Source organism: Salvia splendens, unplaced genomic scaffold (assembly GCF_004379255.2).
Source record: "Salvia splendens isolate huo1 unplaced genomic scaffold, SspV2 ctg717, whole genome shotgun sequence".
In the NCBI taxonomy this organism is placed as follows: Eukaryota; Viridiplantae; Streptophyta; class Magnoliopsida; order Lamiales; family Lamiaceae; genus Salvia; species Salvia splendens.
Genome location: NW_024599386.1, coordinates 7,926 through 20,498, shown reverse-complemented (window position 1 = coordinate 20,498; position 12,573 = coordinate 7,926). Strand labels below are relative to the sequence as shown.

The 12,573-nt window shown below is 36.0% G+C and overlaps 2 pseudogenes; both read right to left on the bottom strand.

The window, feature by feature from the left end:
* Positions 1 to 472: 472 nt before the first annotated feature.
* Positions 473 to 1,657, bottom strand: LOC121791091 (annotated as a pseudogene).
* Positions 1,658 to 6,282: 4,625 nt separating this feature from the next.
* LOC121791090 lies at positions 6,283 to 10,012 on the bottom strand (annotated as a pseudogene).
* Positions 10,013 to 12,573: the final 2,561 nt, after the last annotated feature.

Below are 12,573 nucleotides of genomic sequence, written 5' to 3'. Positions count from 1 at the left end.
ACTGAAATTACATTAATAATTTAATGAATCAATATTTATGTTAGGAGATTTCAATGAAATTGTAATTTTGCAACTCGCCTGTGCATTCCCGAATATTTCCAAACCGCAACCAACAGATAAAAATAGACTATTTCATAATTTTGGTTATGGCTTTGCAAAAATATTTTTTGGTAACATTTTTTCTTCAATAAAATATTTTATTTTTCACTAAACAAAATTCAAATATTTTTTATCTCTCTTGTATCTACCAACTGTGCATGTCATCTGCTATATACTCGAAGGGAGTATTAGTACTTGTGAAACATAAAACACAAATGTCTCTTTAAAAGTTTGGTACTGAAATTGGACTGTTAAAATTTCACAAATTGAAAATCTACCCAATTTTCATAAAATCTAATTTACTGGACTCGATTTTGTAAGATTGAAAACAGAGTAAATAATTTGAAATTTGAATCGAGTGCAGATGTTACTATTGAATACTAAAGCAAATTAGATTAATTTCTCCCAAATTCTACAGCAATTCAATGGTTGTTTCATTGTACCGTCGAAATGGATCATGATTCAGAGAAAGAATATACACCAGAAATTTCTTCTACGAAATTTTCCATAGAAAAAAAATCGAACAAAAAAAAGGAAGGATTCGCTAATCTCGAATCCCCTCCGCCGTCGACCTAAAATTTCTTCACGCCGACGACTGCAAATCAACGCCGCTGACGAAAGGGTGCGCCAGCAGCTGCGTGGCCGTCCACCGCTTGCTCGAATCCTTCTGCAAACAGCACTCCACAAAGCTCCTAAACTCCCCCGACGTCCCCTCGGCAAGGCCGGCGCTCTCCGAAGCATATGGCACATTAGCGTCGCCCAGTCCGGCCTCTGCCCCGGCGCCAGATACGGAAAATGGCCGACGTAGAGCTCTAATAGAGTAAGCCCCAAGCTCCAGATATCGCCGGCGTAGACGTCGTAGTTTTTAGATCCGAATGAATCCGGGTCGAACCGCTCCGGGCTCATGTACGCGCACGTGCCGACGTAGGAATTGCAGGGATCGAGCGTTCGCTGCAAAATTTTGCTAACGCCAAAATCGGAGATCTTAATCTCCTTTTTTGATCGATTAAGATGTTAGAGGGCTTCAATCGCGGTGGATTATCTTGTGCGAGTGCAAGTATTCGAGGCCGGTGAGGATTTGGGCGGCAGAGCTTCGAAATTAGGGATTCGGTGAAAACGACGCCGTTTTTTAGGAGGGTTTCGAGGGTTCCCTTGTCCATGTACTCCATACAGAAGGCGATGTCGCCGCCGGGGAGGTCGAAGACGCCGTGGCACTTGATGACGTGGGGGGAGTCGGTGCGGCGGAGGATGGAGGCCTCGCGGAGGATCTGGCGGCGACGGCGGGGTCGCTGTCGCCGTGGACGACTTTGAGGGCGTAGACGGCGGAAGTCTGCTTGTGGCGGACTTTGTAGACGGTGCCGCCGTTGCCGTGGCCGAGGACTTGGAGCTTCTCGAGGTCGGCGGCGGAGATGGGGGAGGGGGGGAGGGGAGGGGGGAAAGCGGGAGCGGTGCTCGGAGGGGGAGGGGAGAGGGAGGCGGAGGTTGAGGTTGAGGTGGCGGCGATCGCGGACGAGGGCCATAGGAGGATAACGTGCGCAGGGGGGGGAGTAGGATAAGAGGTGGAGAAATGAAGAGAGGGAGTGAGGTGTGGTGTGTATATAAGTGGAGCACGTGAGGTGGCGGGCGGAAGGGGGCCTCTTCTTGATTTTGTTTGATGATTTATTTAATCTAATTTTATTAGATATTGCACGAGTTTATGAGATTTTGGTTTTTTATGCGACGTGTGGAACTAACGGAGAAGAAGAGACAAAAGAATAGGGAAATTTCGATGATCAATGGGTTAATAATACAATGGGCCAACCGATTCTTACCAAATAACCAACTGCTAATTAACTGTATGTAATCGCATTTCAATTTTCTTCCTATATTTGTTGACGGTTAGGACAATGTTCGAAGAATTCCCAATTTAAGGGGGTGAGAATGGATATGTTCATTGGTAATTGACATCTTAATTAATTTGGTTGAATCTATAGAGAAAATAGATCATATAAGTTGGACGGAATCTAGTTTTTTTTGCAGTATAAAAAATCTCCATAACTAAGATAGAAAAAGTTACACTATTTAGTCAGCAAAACGCTTTAGAAATCTACGTTTATATTTTTTCGCAACGAAAGTGGTTGTAGAAAATGTGCCAAGTCCCCTTTCTTTTTGCGTGCATGATTTATTTTTATTCTCATTTCAATTTTTCTTCCTCCAATACTTCTATCGTGATTGTATCTCTGTTATTATGATCGTATTCAATAATTTGAACCGTGCAACGACATACACATACATGGCGTGCGAAGAATGAATTTGGTCGAATTTGATCCTTAGAACTACTTTACTACCTTCTTCGGTAAATGTCACGCTTTGTTTTCTTTTCATAAAAGTGAAAAACAAATGGATGGAATGTGTCCTATTTTGATATAATAACCTTACAATAAAATATGACTAAAATAAATTACTGTAGCTTGAAATCAATTTATTAATTACAAAATATTAAATAAGATATTTTAATGGATCAAAGAGGTATATATATATAAAATATTTAACTAATAAATAAAAAGCAAGGTTTTAATTTTATAAATTAGATAAATAGTTCAAACACATACACTTTTCCTAATTGTGTAGGTAATACGCATTGCACTTTTTAGAACGGTAAACTAACTTGTCATATCAACAAAATTCTTGATTATTTTTATTTTTAAAGGAGTATCCATTTTGTTTTAATTCGACTTTTCTTGGCATATTCCTACAATAGTATCCATATGTATAAAGTGATTAATTTGATATATGATCAGAAAGTGAATAAGAATATTCTAGCTAACTGAGCCTATATTTATTTTGTACACAAAATACCCATTTAAATTGTGAATCTAATTACTATATAAATATTTTATTATGAATCTCGATTTTGATACACCATACATCTATCCTAGCGGCTAGAGCGCGCCTCTATATGAACACAAAATACTCAATTAAAAAATGCGAATTATACAATTTACACTCATTGAGATCTCGTTTGATTCGCTTATTGCAGTAATGTTTATATAATTCTATACCTTGAAGATGTGTGCGCTTTATGCCTTTATAAATATAAACAACTAATTTTGTAAGTGTGTGAAAGATTAATTATGTTGATCTTGATAATTTGTAATCCTTAAAGTGTGTATAGTATCTTATCTTCTCAATTATTTTCGTAATTAATATTGGAGGGTAGATGGGGGCCCTAATTATATATATACTTGTGAATCAAGTGGACACTTTTTTTTTCTTGTATGTGACGTGCAAGTTGTCTTGCTAATATGACATTTGATAATTACGCATGCTCGCTGTTTTTATCGCATATTTTTTTTTCTCCTAAATCATAAATTCGCGAGGTTCCATCTTTCCAGCTACACGACAGAAACAAGGTGCCAAGCCATTTGTATTTTCAATTTAAGTGTCACTATATCTACGCATATTATTTATTTTAAATGTACATTAATACGATTCGTGTATAATTTTAAAAATATTATTAATACGAACTATGAAGTATATAAAGATGTATTGAGATTCTAAAAAACATGTACAGCAGGATATCTTCTTTCACACATGTTTTATTCTCTTCTATTTATCGACTCAAAAATGTTAATGGTGAGAAATGAATTATAGTAGTACTAAACTAATGTCGTTTCCAACGTGTTTCCTATGTTGAATTATACACACATCTCAATTTTGAAGTTAGTGGGAGAACCACCATAGCCCATGTGCAAAGCAATACTAGTTACCACTACTACTTAATTGAAGGGTTTATATGTAACGATTACGTACTTTATTTGAATAATATTCTTATCAATCACTTTTTTTTAATACTCCCCCAGTCCTCATTAAAAGTCTCACTTTGAGCGACACATGTTTTTAGAAAAAGTTAGTAGAAAGTGACGCCAAAAACATTAAAAGTGAAATATAATCAAATAGAGACCAGGCGGAAATGATAAAATGGAACTTTTAATAATGGAGACTAGAGGGAGTATACGCTATAATTAATTATTATTTTTATTTAATTCGATTAAATACCTGGAAATAGTTATTGATGTCATTAACGGTACAAATTGAATAAAATTTTGAAAACCAATTTGTTTTCATTAATTTATTTGATATTGTGAAAAAAAAGATAAATTTAAAACTTTGAGATTAATGTGGACTAAATGAGAATGATGCTCACATGCAAATACAAAAAATGTAAAAAAAACATTTTTCTGCCACTATGCAAGTTTAAAACTAAGATAAATGTGTAGCTATTGTAATTACGAAATAGTAGTAGTAATTAATGATGAAATTATCTACATTGTATGAGAATAACATAAATTTGTAACAAAAGGAAGTTTAATCCACAGATTCATTGTATCTAGGAATTTAGGCGGCTATATTACAAACTATATTTACATTTTTTGGCGTTAGATATGGTGGCATTCATTGAATCATGGTCAAGTCATTTTCCATTTCTTCCAATGGTCAATGTCAAAAATGGCCTACAATATGTTGTAATGTAAAGAGTTACTGATATTTGTAACTATTTAATTGCACAGCAGTCTATTTTTAATGTCTTCTCCTTGCTGCAATATAATATTCCTCGAAATATTAATTTTTGGCTAATTATTTATGTTGCAACCTCGCAATTTCACAGTGGAATAATTCAGTGTAACGCAATTGAGTAAAGGCAAGTGTCCACTTCCGGATTTGGATCCTCTACGGTGCACAGCACTGCTGTGCACCTCACAACACATAAAAAAATATTTTTTTTTATTATTAAAAAATTATTTTATTAGGGTGCACAGCAGTGCTGTGCACCGTAGAGGATCCAAATCCGTCCACTTCCACGTCATTTTAAGCTTACGTCAGCGATGTCGCAACCTCAAATTAAAGCTCGCAATCAATGTCACTATCTCTCTATAAAAAATACTACTTCCTCCGTCCCAAGGAAGATGACTCCTTCCTTGGACGGCACGAGAATTTATTCAATTTTATTTTGTGTGTGAAGGGGAGGGAATAAAGTAAGAGAGAGCGAATAAAGTAGTGAGAAATATATACTGTTTAATGGGACGGAGGAGTACTTGTATTTGAATTTTCAAATATATACTGGTTAAAATATTTATGTAATTATAAATTTATGTTTGTTGAAAATTAGTTAGTGAGTTTAATATAGATAACAAAAATAAATAATACATTCACGATTCTTTGAAATTGATTAAACATGCGCAAACGGTGTAGAATTCGATAAATAAAAAAATGGGTTTCAAATGTGATGCAAGCACAATTCATTTCCATGTAACTTATCATAGCTCCTACATTACTTTGAAGAAAAAGTCATTATAAAATGGAAATAACCGTGTTATTGTATATACAAAATTCAAGGATGTGGATCGGCGGAGTCCTTTTCGACTTTGTGTGGAATATTTTGTGCAAGGCTTTACTTTCCCTTCTATTTCTTACTTGTTTCCTTTTTCTTTTCAGTTTATTAATCCAACTAAAATGTCTTTTTTTCATATTTAAAATAAAAATATATTTATTCTTTCTTCTGATAAAATATTTTATAATTTTAACTCTATTTTATTTTATGTAATAATTTTATTTAAAATTCCAATAAAATGAAGACAGTAACATTTTTAATGGGATGATTGTGGTATAATATAAAGGCCTGAATGAAATAGGAAGGCCCAAAATCTTTTAATTCAGGTAAGCCCATCTACCTATATATGGATGCCTGAAAAGAATTTAGCAGGCCTTCAAGCCTAAAATAATATTTTAATATGGTTAATATTACCTGAATAATCGTATAGAAAGGTAAACAATAGTATTAATATAAGAGTCGAACATGAATTTTGCAATTACATTATTAGTTTGTGATTTGTAGATATTTTATTTTGATTGAGTGTTATGAGACGAGGGTGATGCATAGTAAGATTAGAGGTGTTAATTTGGAAAGGTTTGTGCTATTTTGTTAATTAGTTGTACGTGGTCAGTTTTATTTTCGTGTAACTTTTACAGCTTATTCAACTAATTGCTCTTTTTAATAAGTAGTAATAATTTTATTTAAATAATTTACTGATTAACTCCATTTTAACACCAGAACCAGATACACTCAACACCTTTTTAGGAACATCAGATTGATTCCATATCCTTTAATGGATTTGGATATTGTAAACATCAGTTTGGTACCAATTAGTTTGAATGGTTTTGTATAAATACTTTAATACTTAGTTATGCAACTTTTCACAACTGTGAAAGCATTACAAATTTCAAAAATAAAGATGATTGCAAAACTACCCTTGAAGCCAAGCAAACCTTAAACATCCCTATTTCTAAGGTTTAGGACTTGAGCCTTAACGGCAGTTTTGCCATCAAAACAGTTATAATTCCTCAGATAGCAAATCATCATCGCTCATGGCATAGATACCTCCGATATTGTGCTCCTCCCACTCCATGATTTCTCGGGCGTACCGGAACGCCTCGTCCACAGACTGTTGCTCGCGGCCCTTCACTTGACGTACGTACAGCTTCCTGCCCGTGATGGAGGCGTAGAGCTCCTTGAATCTCGCACCGATGTAGTGAAATGCCTGGTGTCCCAGCGACGTATTCTTGCCGTGAGTCTTCAAAGGATTGAAATCCTTGAACCACTCGCAGACACTTAAAGGGACCTGCTCGATTTCATCCTTGAACACATCGTATTTGGTCATGAGCAGGAGGAAGGGTGTGTACTCGAAACAAGAACGCTTAGCTACACTCTCGAAGAAATCCCGGCTCGCCACCATTTTGTTCAGCTGAAGGCCACAACTGTCCGTCCATTGTCGGTTATAGTCAGTCAAGGAAACGCACAGGAGGCCGGTGCTCATGCCTTCGAACATGTCCAACCACTTCGGAGAGCTCAGCAGAATCAGTTCATACCTGCAAATGGAAGACAAGGAAGCTGGTTTAGTAGTGTCTTTACATAGAGCAGACGATGAATAACTCAACAGCAAGAGAGTCTCTTACTTTGGCAGAGGTTGTTGATTCTTCGAGTCTTCGTTGTATAACTCAGAAACTGCACTGTGATCACCAAACGAGAACTCGATGTGTGCTAGCCCGTTGGTGGGAGTAACACCTTCAGCAAATAAAATGTCGTTCTTTGATGGCTCATACTCGCTGCTAGATATCTCCATCACCTGAGCAAATCAGCAACTGCATTAGATCGCATATGGAAAGAGATGCAGGCTAAAGATTCAAGGATGTGGATTCGATTCAAGAATTGAACTGACATTGTTTCCCTTCATACCCGGTCTAAGAAATATGCAGCAACATCGGGAAGAGATGGCAGTTCCTCCCTTCTCTTGTACGTTTCCTGTATGGCAGGATCCTTCCAAATTTCATCAGCTACAGGAGCATGTTCGCATGCAGCAGCAGGAAACACAGTGTCGATATCCCCAGAAGCCATTAGATCCAACAACCAGTCACAGAAATTACTAATTTTCTGGTTAACCGAATAAACGCATTTCCTGCTTCCATAGCATTCCGTTTCCCCTGACAATATCAACACCAGAAAACCATAAGCAACAGGATGCTTCGACTGAGTTACTCTAGTTTCACGGGGGGAAATGGAGACGAAGTAATCAGTGAAATCGGGGCAACTACCTGGTACAGACCTGTCAGCAGCCAGATCAGAACAAGTGTCTTTCATCAAGGTCTCCTCTTGAAAATGCTCCTCCCCTCAAGTAAAGTGCCGAGATATCTGTACATCTTGCTTTGAATTATAAGCTTAATGTTCAGCAATTCTTCAGGGGTATATTTGTTTGCATATATAAACTTGGCCTGTTACAATAAAGATATAAGCAAGTGAATCAGTTCATATAATTGTGCTAAATCACAGTACATCGACCAGCACAGTCTGAGTTCAACCCAAATTACGAGTTTTGTAATTGAATCTTATACGAAAACATAAAAAGTTCAGAATGCCAGGATTACCTGCTTAAAGATGGTACTTGTCCCAGAGCCATCCAGTCCAAGAAGCAGAAGTTTCTGGACCTTATGCTCCTCCAGATTCTTGGAGACCGATCTAGCTGACAATGAAGAGGGTTCTTCCTTCGTTCTTTGAGCACGTTCAGAAGGTACGGCCATTGAAAACAACGAACAAATGAAACGAACAGAAGCCTGCCTAACAAAAGTTCCAACTCAATTTCTTCAATAGGACATAACATTAAACACCAAAGCCAAATTCAAAACTGAAATGATATATCTATTCTCTTCTGTATATTATCAAACAACCTTTTCCCATATATTTCCTTTGATGTTATTCTGGCCTTCCTCCTCATATGATCCATCGTCATATAGCCAAAAGTGCGTATCCGGAAGGCACTGGACCTTGGCCAGCTAATCAGAAAGGAAAGCCAGGAATTTTAACACCTAATTAGTAACAACTAATGAAGATCATGGTTTTAGCCCAAGTATGAAACAAACAAAGAGATACTACGCATTGTAGAAAAGGCAGTTATACAAACGAAACAGGTGACACATAACAACATAATATTAATTTAAAAATGGCTGCCTCAATCCACAAAGAAGGAAATACTATTCTTCAGAGTATAGATTGTTAACTTGCTAGTTCTTTTAGAGCGTGTTTCAAGTGCGATCTAAGTGGCTCGAGCAAGCTCCTTGAATACCATTCGTTTTCTCTCTTTTCAGTCAGGTACATCCATAGGTAACAGAATTCAAATACGAATACGCTATATTGCTGAAACTAACTAGAAACTTTCGACATCTTTCAGGTACAATAAGAGTTTTACCACGAATTGCCTGATCTACGACAAAATTTTGTATTACCTTCAAGACTCGGAGCTCAACTCTAGTAATCTCACGGCCGTTCATGTAAACCCTCGTATCACCTTTGCTCGCTCCAGTCTGCAACTTGCCTCCCAAATTCAGTTTCGAACTAATGATCCTCTCCGGCTTCGCTCCCTCCTTCAGATAACATCCAAACAAGAAATTAAAAACCTCAACAAAAAACCAGTAAAAACAAAATCAAGATTTTGACACAAATGATCCAAACCTTCCCCCAAAGCCCAGAATCCTTATCATACCAATACCTCCCCGGCCTCAAGTCCCGGGGAGGCACGAGACAGCCCAGCAACTCATCCAATTCCTCCTCCCTCAGCTCCTTCCCATTCACAACAACCTGCTCCGGCCTCACTTGATTAGCCCTGCACTCCTCTCCACCTGCATTATCGCTCGAACCTCCACACGACCGCAGAGCTTCACCAACACCTTCGAAACCTTCCCCAGCCGCCTCCTGTTCGCCTCGTTAATCGGCCTCCCGATGCACCCCACGCACTTCCTCCCCTCCGGCATCGCCCCCATCGCCCTCAACACACATTTCTTGCAATACTCTGCCCCACACACAATGCACCTCTCTCTCCCTCGCCACACCTCATTCCCCCCTTCTTCCCACACCTCCCACATCCCATAACCCTAACCCCACCCTCACCCTCACCCTCACAAATAACGGTCGAATTAGAATTAGAATTAGAATCGCCAAATTCATGATGATCACCGGTGTTTCCAGATTCAGATTCCGGCTCCGATTCAATTCCATCGTCGAAAGTGAGGCTGAATGGTCGAATTTCGGAGCTGGTGGTGTCGGAGCTGGAACGTGACTTGATCCAGGAAGGATTTCTCGGGGTGAGAGATGGGGCGCGTTTGGGGAAAGCGGTGAATCTGGATTTGGGAATGGCGGGATTCGCGTCGGGGGCTTGAAGAAGGGAGAAGGACCGACGTAGTCGAAGGAGATGGAGTAATCGAGCTGGTCCTCGTCGGGCAACGGGGCGCCCTCCGGCAGCATCTTGCGCAGTAGCTCCTCCCACGAATTGGGAGGCGCCGCCATTGTTGCGTGAGAAGGAAGAGTGAATCACAGAGGTTTACATGGAGAGCGAAGAAACACTGCGTCGTTGTCTCTCTGATTTTAACGTCCATCGATAAAGCTTCGATTTTTTTATAAAGATTGCATTTTTCAGTGATGTGAACTTTGATTTTGGTGTGTGGGATCCTCAATTCTGCATTAAATAAACGTACTTATTGAAAATTGTGGCACCTTTACATTAGGCGTTACGAAATTTTATTTCAATGCTAAAAAGTCTAGAAAAAATAGGTAATTACCAAATTTACTTGTTCATTTAGCATATCTAAACTTCTTCGTTTTGTTGCTTTCCCAATGATAAATGCTGGAGTATATTTTATTTTCTTACAACTCCGTTAAAAAGTTTTGGCTATGATGGTACAAGTTTTAATAAAAACTTAGTAAAATTAAAAAAAAATATCAGAGGAAAATAGACTCGTCCCATTAAAGAAAAAATTATTAAAAATAGATGGTGATTAATTTAGTAGACATCCCAAAATGAATAGGACATTTTTTTTGTGGTTAGAAGTAGGAGTATATTACTTCTCATTCTTTATGAGATTTCTGTTTTAGAGCATGTGAAAGGAATTGTGTTTATGTTCTACAAATTTTCAAAAGTTTATTAAATGCAGTAATTTTATGATTGAATGAAATTCGGAATATAACTTAATTGGTGCCCAAATAAATCACGTTTGAGTACCTCCATCGTTTTTAATTATAGGTAGTGATAAATTAACAAAAATTGTATATACAAAGTTGACATTTTAGGTATTTTACATTTAAGATAAGTTTATAATTGTTAATTAATTTAGTGTATTACATAGTTACCCTTGTATGACCATTTCGGAAAGAGTAATTTTTCTTTAATCAATATACACATTTAGGAAAAGATTTATCATTGAAATCATTTGTGTAGATTAATGTAACATCCATATATGTCTTTGCATAATTTCTTCTTCCAGGAATGAAGTCTATGATTTTTTTTATTGCATGATTTTCGGATGATGAATAGGAATGAATAAATATTTGATTTCATAATATTTTACCACATTTGATGTCATAATATTTAACTACGCAATATTTTACAATAATTAATTTTTGAATGATTAAAATGACTATATAGAGTCTCATTATATGCAAATCCACTCCTTATTGCCGAACTACAGAACTATACCAAATTAGGGCTTTTAGATCTAGTTTTTTATGGATGAGATGCACAAATTTATAAATTATTTTCGCCTTCATCACGAGCCTATTTTAATTCATCCGAAGGCAAATAAGTCATACCAACATGTTACGAAGATTTAACTTCATTCCAGAATATATTACTTCATTCCAATAGGTTTTTACTTCATTCCAGTATGATTATTACTTCATTTCAGTACGTAAATGCGGTTTCGCCGTCGCGCACCGTTCTTTCTCTCTACAATGTCTATCACCACCGCCACGACGCTAATATGGTGTAATAAACACATGGAATGATGTAATAAATTATTTGAATGAAGTATGTGTAGAAGCATTTGAGGTCCTACTGGATGAATTAAAAACCTTATCCAATGAAGTAATAATGTTTCTGAATGAAGTAATAAATTCACTTGAATAAATTGCATTTTTTAAAGTGAATAAAGTAAAAACTCATGTCAATGAATTCAAATGAAGCATATGTTGAATCATTTCAAAACCTACTAGAAGCAAGTAAAAACATGTTGTAGTCTCAAGGTATTACGTACAGAATGAAGTAATAAACCTAATACAATGAAGTAAAATGGGCTTGTAATGAAGACCGAAAAAATTTTACACAACAGCAGATCTCATCAAAAAAACTAGATCTAATGGCCCTAATTTGGTCTCTAGTTCGGTCTTTCAAACTAGTCATATATATATATATATATATATATATATATATAATAAATAAGACGACTACATGTATATATAAGTAATAAAAATGAATACGTGTATGTATATTTAATTTCTTAGTGTTATCATCAAACAAATATACAAAATAGTCATAGTCATTCACATACACTTATTTTATTATTAAATCATCTTTAAAAATCTAAATAATACAGACGACTGCATGTATATATATACTTAATTTCTTAATTTATCATCCAATAGAATAATAATAGTTATTCACATCCAATTAATTTTTTATTACTAAATGGTAGTAATTATTAAAATTCCAAGTTATAAAACCGACCACATGCATATATAATTAATTTCTTATTATTATTATCATCCAACAAAATATAAAATAAGCATATTCATTCACATCCAATTATTTAATTATCAACTCCTCTTTAAAATTCTAAATTATAAAAACGGTTGCATGTGCATATACTTAATTTATAAACGTTATCATCCAACGGAATATTAGTAGTCGTTCACATCCAATTGTTTTTATTACTAAATAATTCTTCTAATTCTAAGTTATAAAAACAATTGCATGTGTATATACTTAATTTTTAAACATTATCATCCAATTGAATAATAATAGTAATCATTTACATCCAATTAATTTTTTTATTACTAAATCATATTAAAAACTCAAAGTTATAAAAATGACTATATTATGCCTATATAATTAATGT